At 52.3% G+C, this 15,105-nt stretch overlaps 1 protein-coding gene across 6 annotated transcripts in view; it reads right to left on the minus strand.

Moving 5' to 3' along the window:
• The window catches only part of mgat1a (alpha-1,3-mannosyl-glycoprotein 2-beta-N-acetylglucosaminyltransferase a), an 85,821-nt gene that overhangs the window by 17,710 nt on the left and 53,006 nt on the right, over positions 1 to 15,105 (minus strand). The window lies entirely within an intron of this gene.

A 15,105-nucleotide genomic window follows, 5' to 3' on the forward strand; every position in this document is an offset into this window, starting at 1 on the left:
ACTGGAGATCGAGAGAGAGATACTGACAGACTGGAGATCGCGAGAGACACCGACAGACTGGAGATCGAGAGAGAGAGACACCGACAGACTGGAGATCGAGAGAGAGACACCGACAGACTGGAGATCGAGAGAGAGAGACACCGACAGACTGGAGATCGAGAGAGAGAGACACTGACAGACTGGAGATCGAGAGAGAAACACCGACAGAGTGGATATCGAGAGAGAGAGACACCGACAGACTGGAGATCGAGACAGACACCGACAGACTGGAGATCGAGAGAGACACTGACAGACTGGAGATCGAGAGAGAGACACCGACAGACTGGAGATCGAGAGAGAGAGACACCGACAGACTGGAGATCGAGTGAGAGACACCGACAGACTGGAGATCGAGAGAGAGACACCGACAGACTGGAGATTGAGAGAGAGAGACACCGACAGACTGGAGATCGAGAGAGAGACACCGACAGACTGGAGATCGACAGAGACACTGACAGACTGGAGATCGAGAGAGACACTGACAGACTGGAGATTGAGAGAGAGACGCTGACAGACTGGAGATTGAGAGAGAGACACCTACAGAATGGAGATCGAGAGAGAGACACTGACAGACTGGAGATCGAGAGAGACACTGACAGACTGGAGATCGAGAGAGAGACACCGACAGGACAGACTGGAGATCGACAGACACCGACAGACTGGAGATCGACAGAGACACTGACAGACTGGAGATTGAGAGAGAGACACCTACAGAATGGAGATCGAGAGAGAGACACTGACAGACTGGAGATCGAGAGAGACACTGACAGACTGCAGATCGAGAGAGAGACACCGACAGGACAAACTGGAGATCGACAGAGACACTGACAGACTGGAGATTGAGAGAGAGACACCTACAGAATGGAGATCGAGAGAGAGACACTGACAGACTGGAGATCGAGAGAGACACCGACATACTGGAGATCGAGAGAGACACCGACAGAGTGGAGATCGAGAGAGACACCGACAGACTGGATATCGAGTGAGAGACACCGACAGACTGGAGATCGAATGAGGGACACCAACAGACTGGAGATCGAGAGAGAGAGACACTGACAGACTGGAGATCGAGAGAGAGACGCTGACAGACTGGAGGTCGAGAGAGACACCGACAGACTGGAGATCGAGAGAGAGACACCGACAGACTGGAGATCGACAGAGACACTGACAGACTGGAGATCGAGAGAGAGACACTGACAGACTGGAGATCGAGAGAGAGACACCGACAGACTGGAGATCGAGAGAGAGACACCGACAGACTCGAGAGAGAGACACCGACAGACTGGATATCGAGAGAGAGACACTGACAGACTGGAGATCGAGAGAGAGACACCGACAGACTGGAGTCGAGTGAGAGACACCGACAGACTGGAGATCGAGAGAGACACCGACAGACTGGAGATCGAGAGAGACACCGACAGACTGGAGATCGAGTGAGAGACACCGACAGACTGGAGATCGAGAGAGACACCGACAGACTGGAGGTCGAGAGAGACACCGACAGACTGGAGATCGAGAGAGACACCGACAGACTGTAGATCGAGAGGGACACCGACAGACTGGAGATCGAGAGAGACACCGACAGACTGGAGATCGAGAGAGAGACACTGACAGACTGGAGATTGAAAGAGAGACACCAACAGACTGGAGATCGAGAGAGAGACACTGACAGACTGGAGATCGAGAGAGAGACACTGACAGACTGGAGATTGAAAGAGACACTGACAGACTGGAGATCGAGAGAGAGACACCGACAGACTGGAGATCGAGAGAGAGACGCTGACAGACTGCAGGTCGAGAGAGACACCGACAGACTGGAGATCGAGAGAGAGACGCTGACAGACTGCAGGTCGAGAGAGACACCGACAGACTGGAGATCGAGAGAGACACCGACATACTGGAGATCGAGAGAGAGAGACACCGACAGACTGGTGATCGAGAGACACCGACAGACTGGAGATCGAGAGAGAGACACCGACAGACTGGAGATCGAGAGAGACACCGACAGACTGGAGATCGAGAGAGACACCGACAGACTAGAGATCGAGAGAGACACTGACAGACTGGAGATCGAGAGAGACACCGACAGACTGGTGATCGAGAGAGAGAGACACTGACAGACTAGAGATCGAGAGAGACACTGACAGACTGGAGATCGAGAGAGACACCGACAGACTGGTGATCGAGAGAGAGAGACACTGACAGACTGGAGATCGAGAGAGACACCGACAGACTGGAGATCGAGAGAGACACCGACAGACTAGAGATCGAGAGAGACACTGACAGACTGGAGATCGAGAGAGACACCGACAGACTGGAGATCGAGAGAGAGAGACACTGACAGACTGGAGATCGAGAGAGAGACCGACAGACTGGAGATCGAGAGAGAGACCGACAGACTGGAGATCGAGAGAGACACTGACAGACTGGAGATCGAGAGAGACACCGACAGACTGGAGATCGAGATGGAGACACCGACAGACTGGAGATCGAGAGAGACACCGACAGACTGGAGATCGAGAGAGACACCGACAGACTGGAGATCGAGAGAGACACCGACAGACTGGAGATTGAGAGAGACACCGACAGACTGGTGATCGAGAGAGAGAGACACTGACAGACTGGAGATCGAGTGAGACACCGACAGACTGGAGATCGAGAGAGACACTGACAGACTGGAGATCGAGAGAGACAACGACAGACTGGAGATCGAGAGAGACAGACTGGAGATCGAGAGAGAGACACCGACAGACTGGAGATCGAGAGAGACACCGACAGGCTGGAGATCGAGAGAGAGACACCGACAGACTGGAGATCGAGAGAGAGACACCGACAGACTGGAGATCGAGAGAGAGACACCGACAGACTGGAGATCGAGAGAGAGACACCGATAGACTGGAGATTGAGCGAGAGAGACAGTGACAGACTGGAGATCGAGAGAGACACCGACAGACTGGAGATCGCGAGAGACACTGACAGACTGGAGATCGAGAGAGAGACACCGACAGACTGGAGATCGAGAGAGACACCGACAGACTGGAGATCGAAAGAGACACCGACAGACTGGAGATCGAGAGAGAGACACCGACAGACTGGAGATCGAGAGAGAGAGACACTGACAGACTGGAGATCGACAGACACCGACAGACTGGAGATCGAGAGAGAGACACCGACAGACTGGGGATCGAGAGAGAGACGCCGACAGACTGGGGATCGAGTGAGAGAGACACTGACAGACTGGAGATCGAGAGAGACGCTGACAGACTGGAGATTGAGAGAGAGACACTGACAGACTGGAGATCGAGAGAGACGCTGACAGACTGGAGATTGAGAGAGAGACGCCGACAGACTGGAGATCGAGAGAGACACCGACAGACTGGAGATCGAGAGAGAGACACCCACAGACTGGAGATCGAGAGAGACGCTGACAGACTGGAGATCGAGAGAGACACCGACAGACTGGATATCGAGTGAGAGAGACACCGACAGACTGGAGATCGAGAGAGAGAGACACCGACAGACTGGATATCGAGAAAGAGACACTGACAGACTGGAGATCGAGAGAGAGAGACACCGACAGACTGGAGATCGAGAGAGACACCGACAGACTGGAGATCGAGAGAGAGAGACACTGACAGACTGGATATCGAGAAAGAGACACTGACAGACTGGAGATCGAGAAAGAGACACCGACAGACTGGATATCGAGTGAGAGAGACACCGACAGACTGGAGATCGAGAGAGTGACACCGACAGACTGGAGATCGAGGGAGACACTGACGGCCTGGAGATCGAGAGAGACACCGACAGACTGGAGATCGAGAGAGAGACACCGACAGACTGGAGATCGAGTGAGAGAGACACCGACAGACTGGAGATCGAGGGAGACACTGACGGCCTGGAGATCGAGAGAGACACTGACAGACTGGAGATTGAGAGAGAGACGCTGACAGACTGGAGATCGAGGGAGAGACACCGACAGACTGGAGATCGAGAAGGAGACACTGATCGACTGAGTTCAAGAGGGAGACACACAGACAGAGTTGACTTCAAGAGGGAGAGACACCGCAGACTGGAGTTCGAGCGAGGAGAGACATACCGATATTTCCTAATTCAAGTCACACTAACAGTTTGGAGTGTTGTGTGCAGCTGGGCCACATTTCCTACATTACAACACTAAAAATCTACTTTACGGGCTGTAACGTGATTAAGGAATTTCTGAGGTTGTGAAGGGTGCGAACCAACCCACGTTCTTTCTTTTGACAACGCAAGAAGATAAAAAGTTATTAACTGTGCTACTTTTCGGGACTTCCAGCAAGCCGCACATTTCGGCGGCTGCTGCTAGAACGGACTTTTGGGCTCTTCAGAGGAGCCCCAACGGAAATTTTTCGACGACTTCCCGTGTGGGAAGGTGAGAGCATGGTCCCCCTTCCATAGTATATGGAGTGGACCAGAAGTGGAGCGGTCAAAAAAGCGGTTTTGGAGCAGCGAAAGAAGCGAGGGAGAAAAAACAAAATGGAGCGGAGATCGAGCGGCATGGGGGCCGGAGCAGGAGGAGTTTCTCAGGCGCTGCGTGGAGGAGCTTAAGAAAGAGGTGCCGGCGCCACTGCTGACGACGATCGAGGGGCTAAAGGAGACCCAGAAGGCCCATGGGGTAGAGATCCGAGAGGTGTGGGAAAAAGCCACCGAGAACGAGGATGAGATCTTGGGCCTGGCGGTGAAGATGGAGGCACACGAGGCGCTGCACAAGAAGTGGGCCGAAAGATTCGAGAACCTGGAGAACAGGTCGAGGAGGAAGAATCTTCGGATTCTGGGTCTCCCTGAAGGGGTGGAGGGGGCCGATGCCGGGGCATGTGTGAGCATGATGCTCCATTCGCTGATGGGTGCGGGGGCCTCTCCGAGTCCCCTGGAGCTAAATGGGGCTCAGGCGAGGAGACCCAAGGCCAACGAGCCGCCAAGGGCTGTAGTGGTGAGGTTTCATTGTTTCGTGGACAGAGAGTGTGTCCTGAGATGGGCCAAGAAAAAGCGGAGCAGCAGGTGGGAGAGTGCGGTGATCCGAATCTATCAGGACTGGAGTACGGAGGTGGCAAAGAAGAGAGCTGGTTTTAATCGGGCCAAGGCGGTGCTGCATAGGAAGGGGGTGAGGTTCGGAATGCTGCAGCCAGCACGATTGTGGGTCACATTTCAGGATCGACACCACTACTTCGAAACACCTGAGGAGGCTTGGACCTTTATCCAAACTGAAAAGTTGGACTCAAACTGAGGGTCTGTGGTTGTGGGGGGATGTCGGTTGGACACAGGGTTTTAACTATGTGCAAGGAATGTTCCACAGGTTGGGCGATGGATGGGGATGGGGGAAGAGATCTGATGGGGAGGCTGTGAGGGAATGTGGGCGCCGGTGCTGTAGGGAGGGGAGGCCCGGGGATGGGGGAATTGGGATAAGGCCGCAACAGGAGCTGCACCAGAGGGGGCGGGGCTGGCTTAGGAAAGCGCGGGTTTTTTCCCGCGTCAGGGAAGGACGGAGGGGGGGGGGGGGGGGAATGGAGGAGCGCACACCGATTGCTGGGGAGGAGGGGGGGGGGGGGGGATTTCCACATGGGCGGGGTCAACGGGAAGGCAGGGGAAGCCGTGGTCAGCAGGTGTCAGCTGACTTACGGGAGTGTTATTGGGGGAGCAAAAGAGCTAGATACGGATCTAGCGGGGGGGAGGGGGAAGGGGAAATAGGGTTGCTGCTGCATTGGCCGAGGAGGAACTGAAAACAGAAGAGGTGGTCGGGGCGGGGTTCCCCCGTCTGGGGGACTGGAGGGTGCAGGAGGCGCGGGCACGGGACTGGCCTAGAAAAGGAGATGGCTAGTTGGCAGTGGGGGGGGGGGGGCGGGGAAGTCCCCCAATCCGGCTGATAACGTGGAATGTGAGGGGCCTGAATGGGCCGGTTAAGAGGGCCCGAGTGTTCGCGCACTTAAAGGGACTGAAGGCAGACGTGGTCATGCTTCAGGAGACACATTTGAAGGTGGCAGACCAGGTCAGGTTAAGAAAGGGATGGGTAGGGCAGGTATTCCATTCGGGGCTGGATGCGAAGAATAGAGGGGTGGCAATACTGGTGGGGAAGCGGGTGTCGTTTGAGGCCAAGAATACAGTAGTGGACAATGGAGGTCGATACGTGATGGTGAGCGGTAGGCTGCAGGGGGCGGGGTGGTATTGGTAAACGTATACACCCTGAACTGGGACGAAGCTGGATTTATGAAGCGTATGTTGGGGCGCATTCCGGACCTGGAGGTAGGAAGCTTAATAATGGGGTGGGATTTCAACACGGTGTTGGACCCAGCATTAGATCGTTCCAGATCTAGGTCGGGGAAGAGGCCGACTGCGGCCAAGGTGCTTAGGGGGTTTATGGACCAGATGGGGGGAGTGGATCCGTGGAGATTTGCCAGACCCCTGGCCAGGGAATTTTCTTTTTTTCCCCACGTACACAAAGCCTACTCCCGGGTAGATTCTTTTGTTCTGAGCAGGGCGCTGATCCCGAAAGTGGAGGGAACGGAGTATTCGGCCATAGCCATCTCAGACCACGCCCCGCACTGGGTGGAACTGGAGTTGGGAGAGGAGAGGGACCAACGCCCGCTGTGGCGTTTGGATGTGGGATTACTGACAGATGAGGAGGTGTGCGGGAGTGTACGGGGATGCATTGAAAGGTATTTGGAGGCCAACGACAACGGGGAGGTGCAGGTGGGGGTAGTATGGGAGGCGCTGAAGGCGGTGGTCAGGGGAGAGTTCATCTCCATCAGGGCTCACAGGGAGAAGAGAGAGGGCAGGTAAAGGGAGGGGTTAGTGGGGGAGATCTTAAGGGTGGACAGGAGATATGCAGAGGCCCCTGAAGAGGGACTACTTAGGGAGAGACGAAGTCTCCAGACGGAATTCGACCTGTTGACCACAGGGAAGGCAGATGCACAGTGGAGGAAAGCACAGGGGGCGACGTACGAGTATGGGGAGAAGGCGAGCGGATGCTGGCACATCAGCTCCGTAAGAGGATGGCAGCGAGGGAGATAGGTGGAGTCAAGGATGGCAGGGGAACTACGGTGCGGAGTGCGGTGAAAGTAAATAAGGCATTTAAGGCTTTTATGAGGAGCTGTACAGATCTCAGACCCCAGCGGCGGAAGAGGGGATGCGACAATTTCTGGATCAACTGAGGTTCCCGAGGGTGGAGGAGCAGGAGGTGGCTGGTTTGGGGGCGCCAATTGGGTTGGAGGAGCTGATTAAAGGACTGGGGAGCATGCAGGCGGGGAAGGCCCCGGGACCAGATGGGTTCCCGGTTGAGTTTTACAGGAAGTATGCGGACCTGTTAGCCCCATTGCTGGTGAGGACTTTCAATGAGGCAAGGGAGGGGGGGACCCTGCCCCTGACAATGTCCGGGGCGATGATTTCTTTGATCCTGAAGCGGGACAAGGACCCACTGCAATGTGGGTCGTACAGGCCGATTTCGCTCCTTAATGTGGACGCTAAGTTGCTGGCAAAAGTGCTGGCTACGAGGATTGAGGACTGTTCCCGGGGGTGATTCACGAGGACCAGACGGGATTTGTAAAGGGCAGGCAGCTAAACACCAATGTGCAGAGGCTCCTAAACGTGATTATGATGCCATCGGTGGAGGTAGAGGCGGAGATAGTGGCAGCTATGGACGCGGAGAGGGCCTTTGACCGGGTGGAATGGGAGTATCTCTGGGAAGTGTTGCGGAGGTTTGGGTTTGGGGAGGGGTTTATCAGTTGGGTTAAGCTCCCATAAAGAGCCCCGGTGGGTGAGTGTGGTTACGAATCGGCGGAGGTCGGAGTATTTTCGGCTGTATCGAGGGACGAGGCAGGGGTGCCCCCTGTCCCCCCTGTTGTTTGCATTAGCAATTGAGCCTTTGGCCATGGCATTAAGGGAGTCCAGGAAATGGAGGGGGGGTCCGAGTGGGAGAGGAGCATCGGGTGACACTGTATGCGGACGACCTGTTGCTGTACGTGGCAGATCCAGTGGAGGGGATGGTGGAGGTCATGCAGATCCTAAGGGAGTTTGGGGACTTCTCGGGCTATAAGCTCAATGTCGGGAAAAGTGAGCTCTTTGTGGTGCATCCGGGGGACCAGGGAAGAGGGATAGATGACCTACCGTTGAGGAGGGCGGAAAGGAGCTTTCGGTACTTGGGGATCTAGGTAGCTAGGAGTTGGGGGGCCCTGCACAAACTTAATTTGGCGCGGCTGGTGGAGCAGATGGAGGAGGACTTCAAACGATGGGATATGTTGCCACTCTCGCTAGTGGGCATGGTACAGTCGATTAAAATGATGGTCCTCCCGAGGTTTCCTTTTGTGTTCCAGTGCCTTCCTATTATGATCACCAAGGCCTTTTTTTTTTTAGAGGGTAGGCAGGAGCATCGTGGGTTTTGTGTGGGCAAACACGACCCCGAGGGTAAGGAGGGGGTTTCTGGAGCGTAGTAGGGACAGAGGAAGGCTGGCGTTGCCGAATCTGGGTGGATACTATTGGGCAACGTGGCAATGATCCGTAAGTGGGTAATAGAGGTAGAGGGGGCGGCATGGAAGAGGCTGGAGATGGCGTCCTGCAAAGGGACGAGCCTGAGGGCGGTGGTGACGGCACCGCTGCCGCGCTCGAGGACAAAGTACACCACGAGTCCGGTGGTGGCGGCAACGCTAAAGATCTGGGGGCAGTGGAGACGACACAGGGGTGCAATGGGAGCCTCGGTGTGGTCCCCGATCAGAGATAACCATCGGTTTGTCCCAGGAAGGATGGACGGGGGGTTTCAACGCTGGCATCGGGCAGGGATCAGGAGGATGGGGGACCTGTTTATAGATGGGACGTTTGCGAGCCTAGGGGCGCTGGAGGCGAAGTTTGGGATACCCCCGGGAAATGCGTTCAGGTACATGCAGGTGAGGGCGTTTGTGAGGCGGCAGGTGAGGGAATTCCCGTTGCTCCCGGCACAGGGGATTCAGGACAGGGTGATTTCGGGTGTATGGGTTGGAGAGGGCAAGGTTTCGGCGATATATCAGGAGATGAAAGAAGAGGAGGAGGCTTTGGTAGAGGAGCTGAAGGGCAAATGGGAGGAGAAGTTCGGGGAGGAGTTTGAAGAGGGTCTGTGGGCTGATGCCCTGAGTAAGGTTAATTCCTCTTCCTCGTGTGCCAGACTTAGCCTGATACAGTTTAAGGTTATTCACAGAGCACAGACAGGGGCAAGGCTGAGTAGGTTCTTTGGGGTGGAGGACAGATGTGGGAGGTGCTCAGGAAGCCCGGCAAATCACGCCCATATGTTCTGGTCGTGCCCGGCACTGGATGGGTTGTGGAGGGGTGTCGCGAGGACTATGTCTAAGGTGGTGAAAGTCCGGGTCAAGCCAAGTTGGGGGCTGGCACTATTTGGGGTGGCGGACGAGCCGGGAGTGCAGGAGGCGAAAGAGGCCGGTATCCTGGCCTTTGCGTCCCTGGTAGCCCGGCGGAGGATCTTGCTATTATGGAAAGACGCGAAGCCCCCCAGTGTGGAAGCCTGGATAAATGACATGGCTGGGTTCATCAAGCTGGAAAGGATAAAGTTTGCCTTGAGAGGGTCTGCGCAGGGGTTCTTCAGGCGGTGGCAACCGTTCCTAGACTATCTCGCGGAGCGTTAGATGGAGGTCGGTCAGCAGCAGCAGCAACCCGGGGGGGGGGGGGGGTCTCTTTCGGGGGGTGGGGGGGTATATGGGTGGGCGGGGAAGGGGGTTTTCCTCGGGGCACTTGAAAAAGGAAAAACATAAACATATGGGAAAGTCAATATGTGCGGGAGGAACCCATTGTACAAGTTCTGTATTATGTTGGATTGATATGTTTATGTTTTGTTCTGTTACTTCTCTTTTCTTTTTTGTTCCGGGGGGGGGGGGTTTAAATGTTTGAAAATTTTTATTGAAAAATTTTGAATAAACATATATATTTTTTTAAACTGTGCTACTTTTTTGTACAACAATCAGGGCAGAAGAACATTGAGCACTGGACAAGACCATTGGTAACTGGCTATCCTTCAGCAGATCACACTGATTGGGGAACATGTCTTTGTTCATAGAAAAGACTGCGCAGGAGGAGGCCATTCAGCCCATCAGGCCTGCCTGTGATAGCTCTTGGAATGAGCTATCCAATGAGTTACACTTCTCTGCTCTTTCCTGATACCCTGCAATTTTTCTTCCCCTTCAAGTACTCATTTGATTCCAAGGGCGGCTCGGTGGCACAGTGGTAAGCGCTGCTGCCTTACGGCACAAGGACCCGGGTTCAATCCCAGCCCTGGGTCACTGTCCGTGTGGAGTTTGCACACTCTCCCTGAGTCTGCGCGGGTCTCATCCCCACAAACCCAAAGATGTGCAGGATTGGTAGATTGGCCACGCTAAATTGCCCCTTAATTGGAAAAAAATAATTGGGTATTCTAAATTTAATTTTAAAAGTATTGATGTGATTCCATATCGCATGTTATCTATTAATCAATGAAGCTGCTTCATTTAACCTTTCATGCAGTGCATTCCGGATCAAAGGCCATTCAACCCCCCAGGCCTGTGCCTATCATGATGCCTGTCTAAACTAAAACCTTCTGCACTTCCGGGGTCCATATCCCTCTATTCCCACTTCCTTCATATATTTGTCAAGATGCCTCTTAAACGTTGCTATCGTATCTGCTTCCACCACCTTGCCCGGCAGAGCGGTCCAGGCATTCACCAGCCTTTGTGTAAAAAACATGCCTTGCACATCTCTTCTAAACTTTCCCCCTCGCACCATTAGACCTACGTCCCCATGTAATTGACTTTTCCACCCTGGAAAAAAGTGTCTGACTATCCATTCCGTCCCTACCACTCTTAATTTTGTAAACCTCAGTCATTCCAGTGAAAACAATCCCAATTTATCCAACCTCTCCTCATAGCTAATACCCTACAGATTAGGCAACATCCTCGTAAATCGTAGGCGGTACGGTAGCACAGTGGTTAGACTGCTGCCACGGGGCAGCATGGTGGCACAGTGGTTAGCACTGCTGCCTCACTGCACCGAGGTCGCAGGTTCGATCCCGGCTCTGGATCACTGTCCATGTGGAGTTTGCACATTCTCCCCGTGCTTGCGTGGGTTTCGTCCCCACAACCCAAAGATGTGGAGGGTAGGTGGATTGGCCACACTAAATTGTCCCTTAATTGGAAAAAATGAATTGGGTAGTCTAAAATTATATTTTAAAAAAGCACTACTGCCAGTGGCTCGGGTTCAATTCTGGCCTTTTGGTGACCGTGTGGAGTTTGCACTTCCTCCCCGTGTCCCCCAGTGCTCCGGTTTTCTCCCACAGTCCAAAGATTTGCAGGTTAGGTGGATTGGCCACGATAAATTGCCCCTTCGTGTCCAAAAGGTTAGGTAGGGTTTCTGGGATAGGGGGGAAGTTGCTCTTTCCAAGGGCCAGTCAGACTCAATGGGCCATGTGGCCTCCTTCTGCACTGTAGGGATTCTATGATAAACCCCTTCTGTATCCTCTCCTTCTGGTAGTGTGGCACCCAGAATTGTGCGCAATATTTCAAATGTGGCCTACCTAAGGTTCTGTGCAGCTGCAGCGTGACTTACCAATTTTTATACTCAATGCCCAGACTGATGAAGGCAAGCATGCTGTATGCCTCTTGACTACCTTATCCGCCTGCGTTGCCACTTTGTGATCTCTGGACCTGTACGCCCAGATCTCTCTGCCTGTCAACCTCAAAGGGTTCTCCATTTACAGTATATTTCCCAGTTGTATGAGATCTTCGAAAATGCATTACCTCACATTTGTCTGGATTAAACTCCATTTGCCATTTCTTTGCCCAAGTCTCCAACTAATCTATGTCCTGCTATATTCCCTGACAATCCTCTTCACTATCTGCAACTCCACCAACCTTTGTGTCGTCTGCAAACTTACTAATCAGACCAGCTACATTTTCCTCCAAATCATTTCTATAAACTACAAATAGCAACAGTCCTAGCACTGATCCCTGTGGAACACCACTAGTCACAGCCTTCCATTCAGAAAAGCATCCTTCCACTGCTACCCTCTGTCTTCTATGACCTAGCCAGTTCTGTATCCATCTTGCCTGCTCACCTCTGATCCCGTGTGACTTCACCTTTTATAACAGTCTGCCATGAGGCACCTTGTCAAAGGCTTTACTGAAGTCCATGTAGACAACATCCACCGCCCTCCCCTCATCAACCATCTTCGTCACTTCCTCAAAAAACTCTATCAGGTTAGTGAGACACGCCCACCCCTTCACAAAACCATGCTACCTCTCGCTAATAAATCCATTTGTTTCCAAATATGAGTAAATCCTGGCCCTAAGAATATTCTCGTAACAAACCTGTGCAAAAAACTATTCCTCATCTCCTCACTCGTACTTTCAAAAAAAAATTTTAGAGTACCCAATTCATTTTTTTTCCCAATTAAGGAGCAATTTAGCGTGGCCAATCTACCTTTCCTGCACATCTTTGGGCTGTGGGGGCGAAACCCACACAAACACAGGGAGAATGTCCTCACGGACAGTGACCAGGGGCCGGGATCGAACCTGGGACCTCGGCGCCGTGAGGCAGCAGTGCTAATCACTGCGCCACCGTGCTGCCCCTTCACTCGTACTTTTGACAATTGTCTTAGCTCTGTGTCCTCTGGTGATGTTTCGTTTGGTCACAATAACCACTTGTAGTTCCACAAAGCCTTTAACATAATGAAAGGGCGGCACATGGCACAGTGGTTAGCACTGGGACTATGGCGCTGAGGACCCGGGTCACTGTCCGTGTGGAGTGTGCACATTCTCCCCGTGTCTGCACGGGCTTCATCCCCACAACCTAAAGATGTGCGGGGTAGGTGGATTGGCCATGCTAAATTGCCCCTTAATTGGAAATAATAAATAATTGGGCACTCTAAATTAAAAAAAAACAGACCCCCCCCCCCCCCCCCCCCCCCACAAAAAAAACATAATGACAGCGGAGCGTGATAAAACAAAGCATGATGCTGAGACCAATAAGTTGATATCAGGCCGAAAGCTTGGTCGAAAAGGTAGCTTGTTAAGGGAGGAAAGTGAGGCAGAGAGGTGCCGGATGGCTATTCCACTGCGAGAGGCCGAGGCTTTCACCTATGGTTCAGCAATTCTAACCGGGCACCCAGTTAAAGGAGGGCAGGTATCTCAGAGATATGGATTTGAAACACCCCTTTCGGAACTCCTCTCTGAGCCTCTCTAAAGGAGAGCCCTGCAAATCCCAAACTCATGGCTTGCTCTGTCTCAAACTCACGCGGCAGCTGACCTGGGACCACCCATGTCAGTTCGAAGCGGGAGGTGTGCGTGGCCACCCAGTTTTGGAATTTGGAAGAATTCTTCCAACAGCCGAGATGGTGTGGAGGGGCAAAAGGAATCTGGGCAACTACGCACGCGTAAAAGCTAGTACATGGGCAAAGCAGGTCGTCTGGCGCAGTGGGTAGTGCTCCAATCTCTGGACCGGAAGCTCCGGGTTCGGATCCTGCTTCAGGACCTAATGGCCATGAAAATTAATTGCTAAAGGGCAGCCAGCTAAGTTCCAAAACTCAAACCCAGGAGATTTTGCCTTCACTGAAACGGAAGATGGCCAAATAACCCGTGAGTGGTAATTGTCTGCTGGATTTAGCTCAGAGTTATACAATATTGGATGTTGTTTGGGAACAAAGGGGCATCTCAGAATTCAGGAAATATAGGTAGTTGGGAATCAAACGGGTAATTTCATGTAATACCGTGCGTATGTAGCCATCATTACGTCTTACAGTGCATTGTAGTCCTTGTGTGTATCTTCTTTTAAGTTAATAAATATTCTTTATTAATTGATCACACAATGACTGGACTATTCTTCCCTGTGTCGCCTATCTTTCCAACAATGTATCAAGTTGAAAATATACACCACTAAGACCCGGGCTTCATAGGAACATAGGAATTAGAAGTCGGCAACTCAGCGCTTCGAGCCTGCTCCGCCATTCAATCACATCCTGGCTGATCTCTTCCTGGTCTCAAATCCACCTCCCTACCTGTTCCCCATTTCCCTTCAACCCGTTTTTAAAATCGGAAATATATCCATCTCCCTCTTGAAACCATTTAATGATTCGGACCCCACCGCACTATGGGGCAGCGAGTTCCACAAATTCACCACCCTCTGCGAGAAGTAGTGCCTCCGCATCTCAGTTTTAAATCTACCGCCTCTCAGCATATATCTGTGACCGCTTATTCTAGATTTCCCCACAAGGGGGAACATTTGGTCTACATTTACTTTTAGCATTTTATACACCTCGATCAGATCCCCTGTCATCCTTCTAAACTCCAGCGAGTAGAAGCCCAAACTGTTTTATTTCTCCTCCTACATCAATCCTTTCATCCCCGGAATCAGTCTGGTGAACCTCCTCTGAACTGCCTCCAATGCCACCACATCCTTCCTCAAATAAGGAGACCAAAACTGGACACAATTCTCCAGGTGTGGTCTCACAAACACCCTATACAATTGCAACTATACTTCTCAACTTTAATACTCCAGTCCTTTTGCAATACATACTAACATTCCATTTGCCTTTCTTATTACATTTTGTCCCTGCGTACAGGCGTTCTGCGATTCATGAACAAAGACACCCAGAACCCTCTCCCCAGATATATTTTGAATCTGCTTTCCATTCAGATAATAATTTGCCTGACTTTGTTCGGCCAAAATGGGTAACCTCACGCTCATGCACATTAAACTCCATCTGCCAAATTTTGGCCCAATCTAGCCTTTCTATCCAAGTTACCCTTCTGGCTGCTGGGATACCCTCGCATTTAACATCAGCGGCGTTTATAACACATGGTACCTGGGGGAGAAGGACATAGAGATAAAGTAATCCAAAAAATGAATCTCCCTTTCAAGAGGGACTGCAATACAAGGGAAGGAAGCTGTATACTTCGGTTGTATGCAGTCTGGGCCAGAGCCCATCTGGAGCACTGAGATTATTTTTGGGCACTGCAACTCCCAAAGAATGTGCTGGCCTTGAGGGAGGGGCAGTATTTTTTACAATTTAGAACAGAACTGTTTTGTAAG

Source organism: Scyliorhinus torazame, chromosome 14, assembly GCF_047496885.1.
Source record: "Scyliorhinus torazame isolate Kashiwa2021f chromosome 14, sScyTor2.1, whole genome shotgun sequence".
Lineage (NCBI taxonomy): Eukaryota > Metazoa > Chordata > Chondrichthyes > Carcharhiniformes > Scyliorhinidae > Scyliorhinus > Scyliorhinus torazame.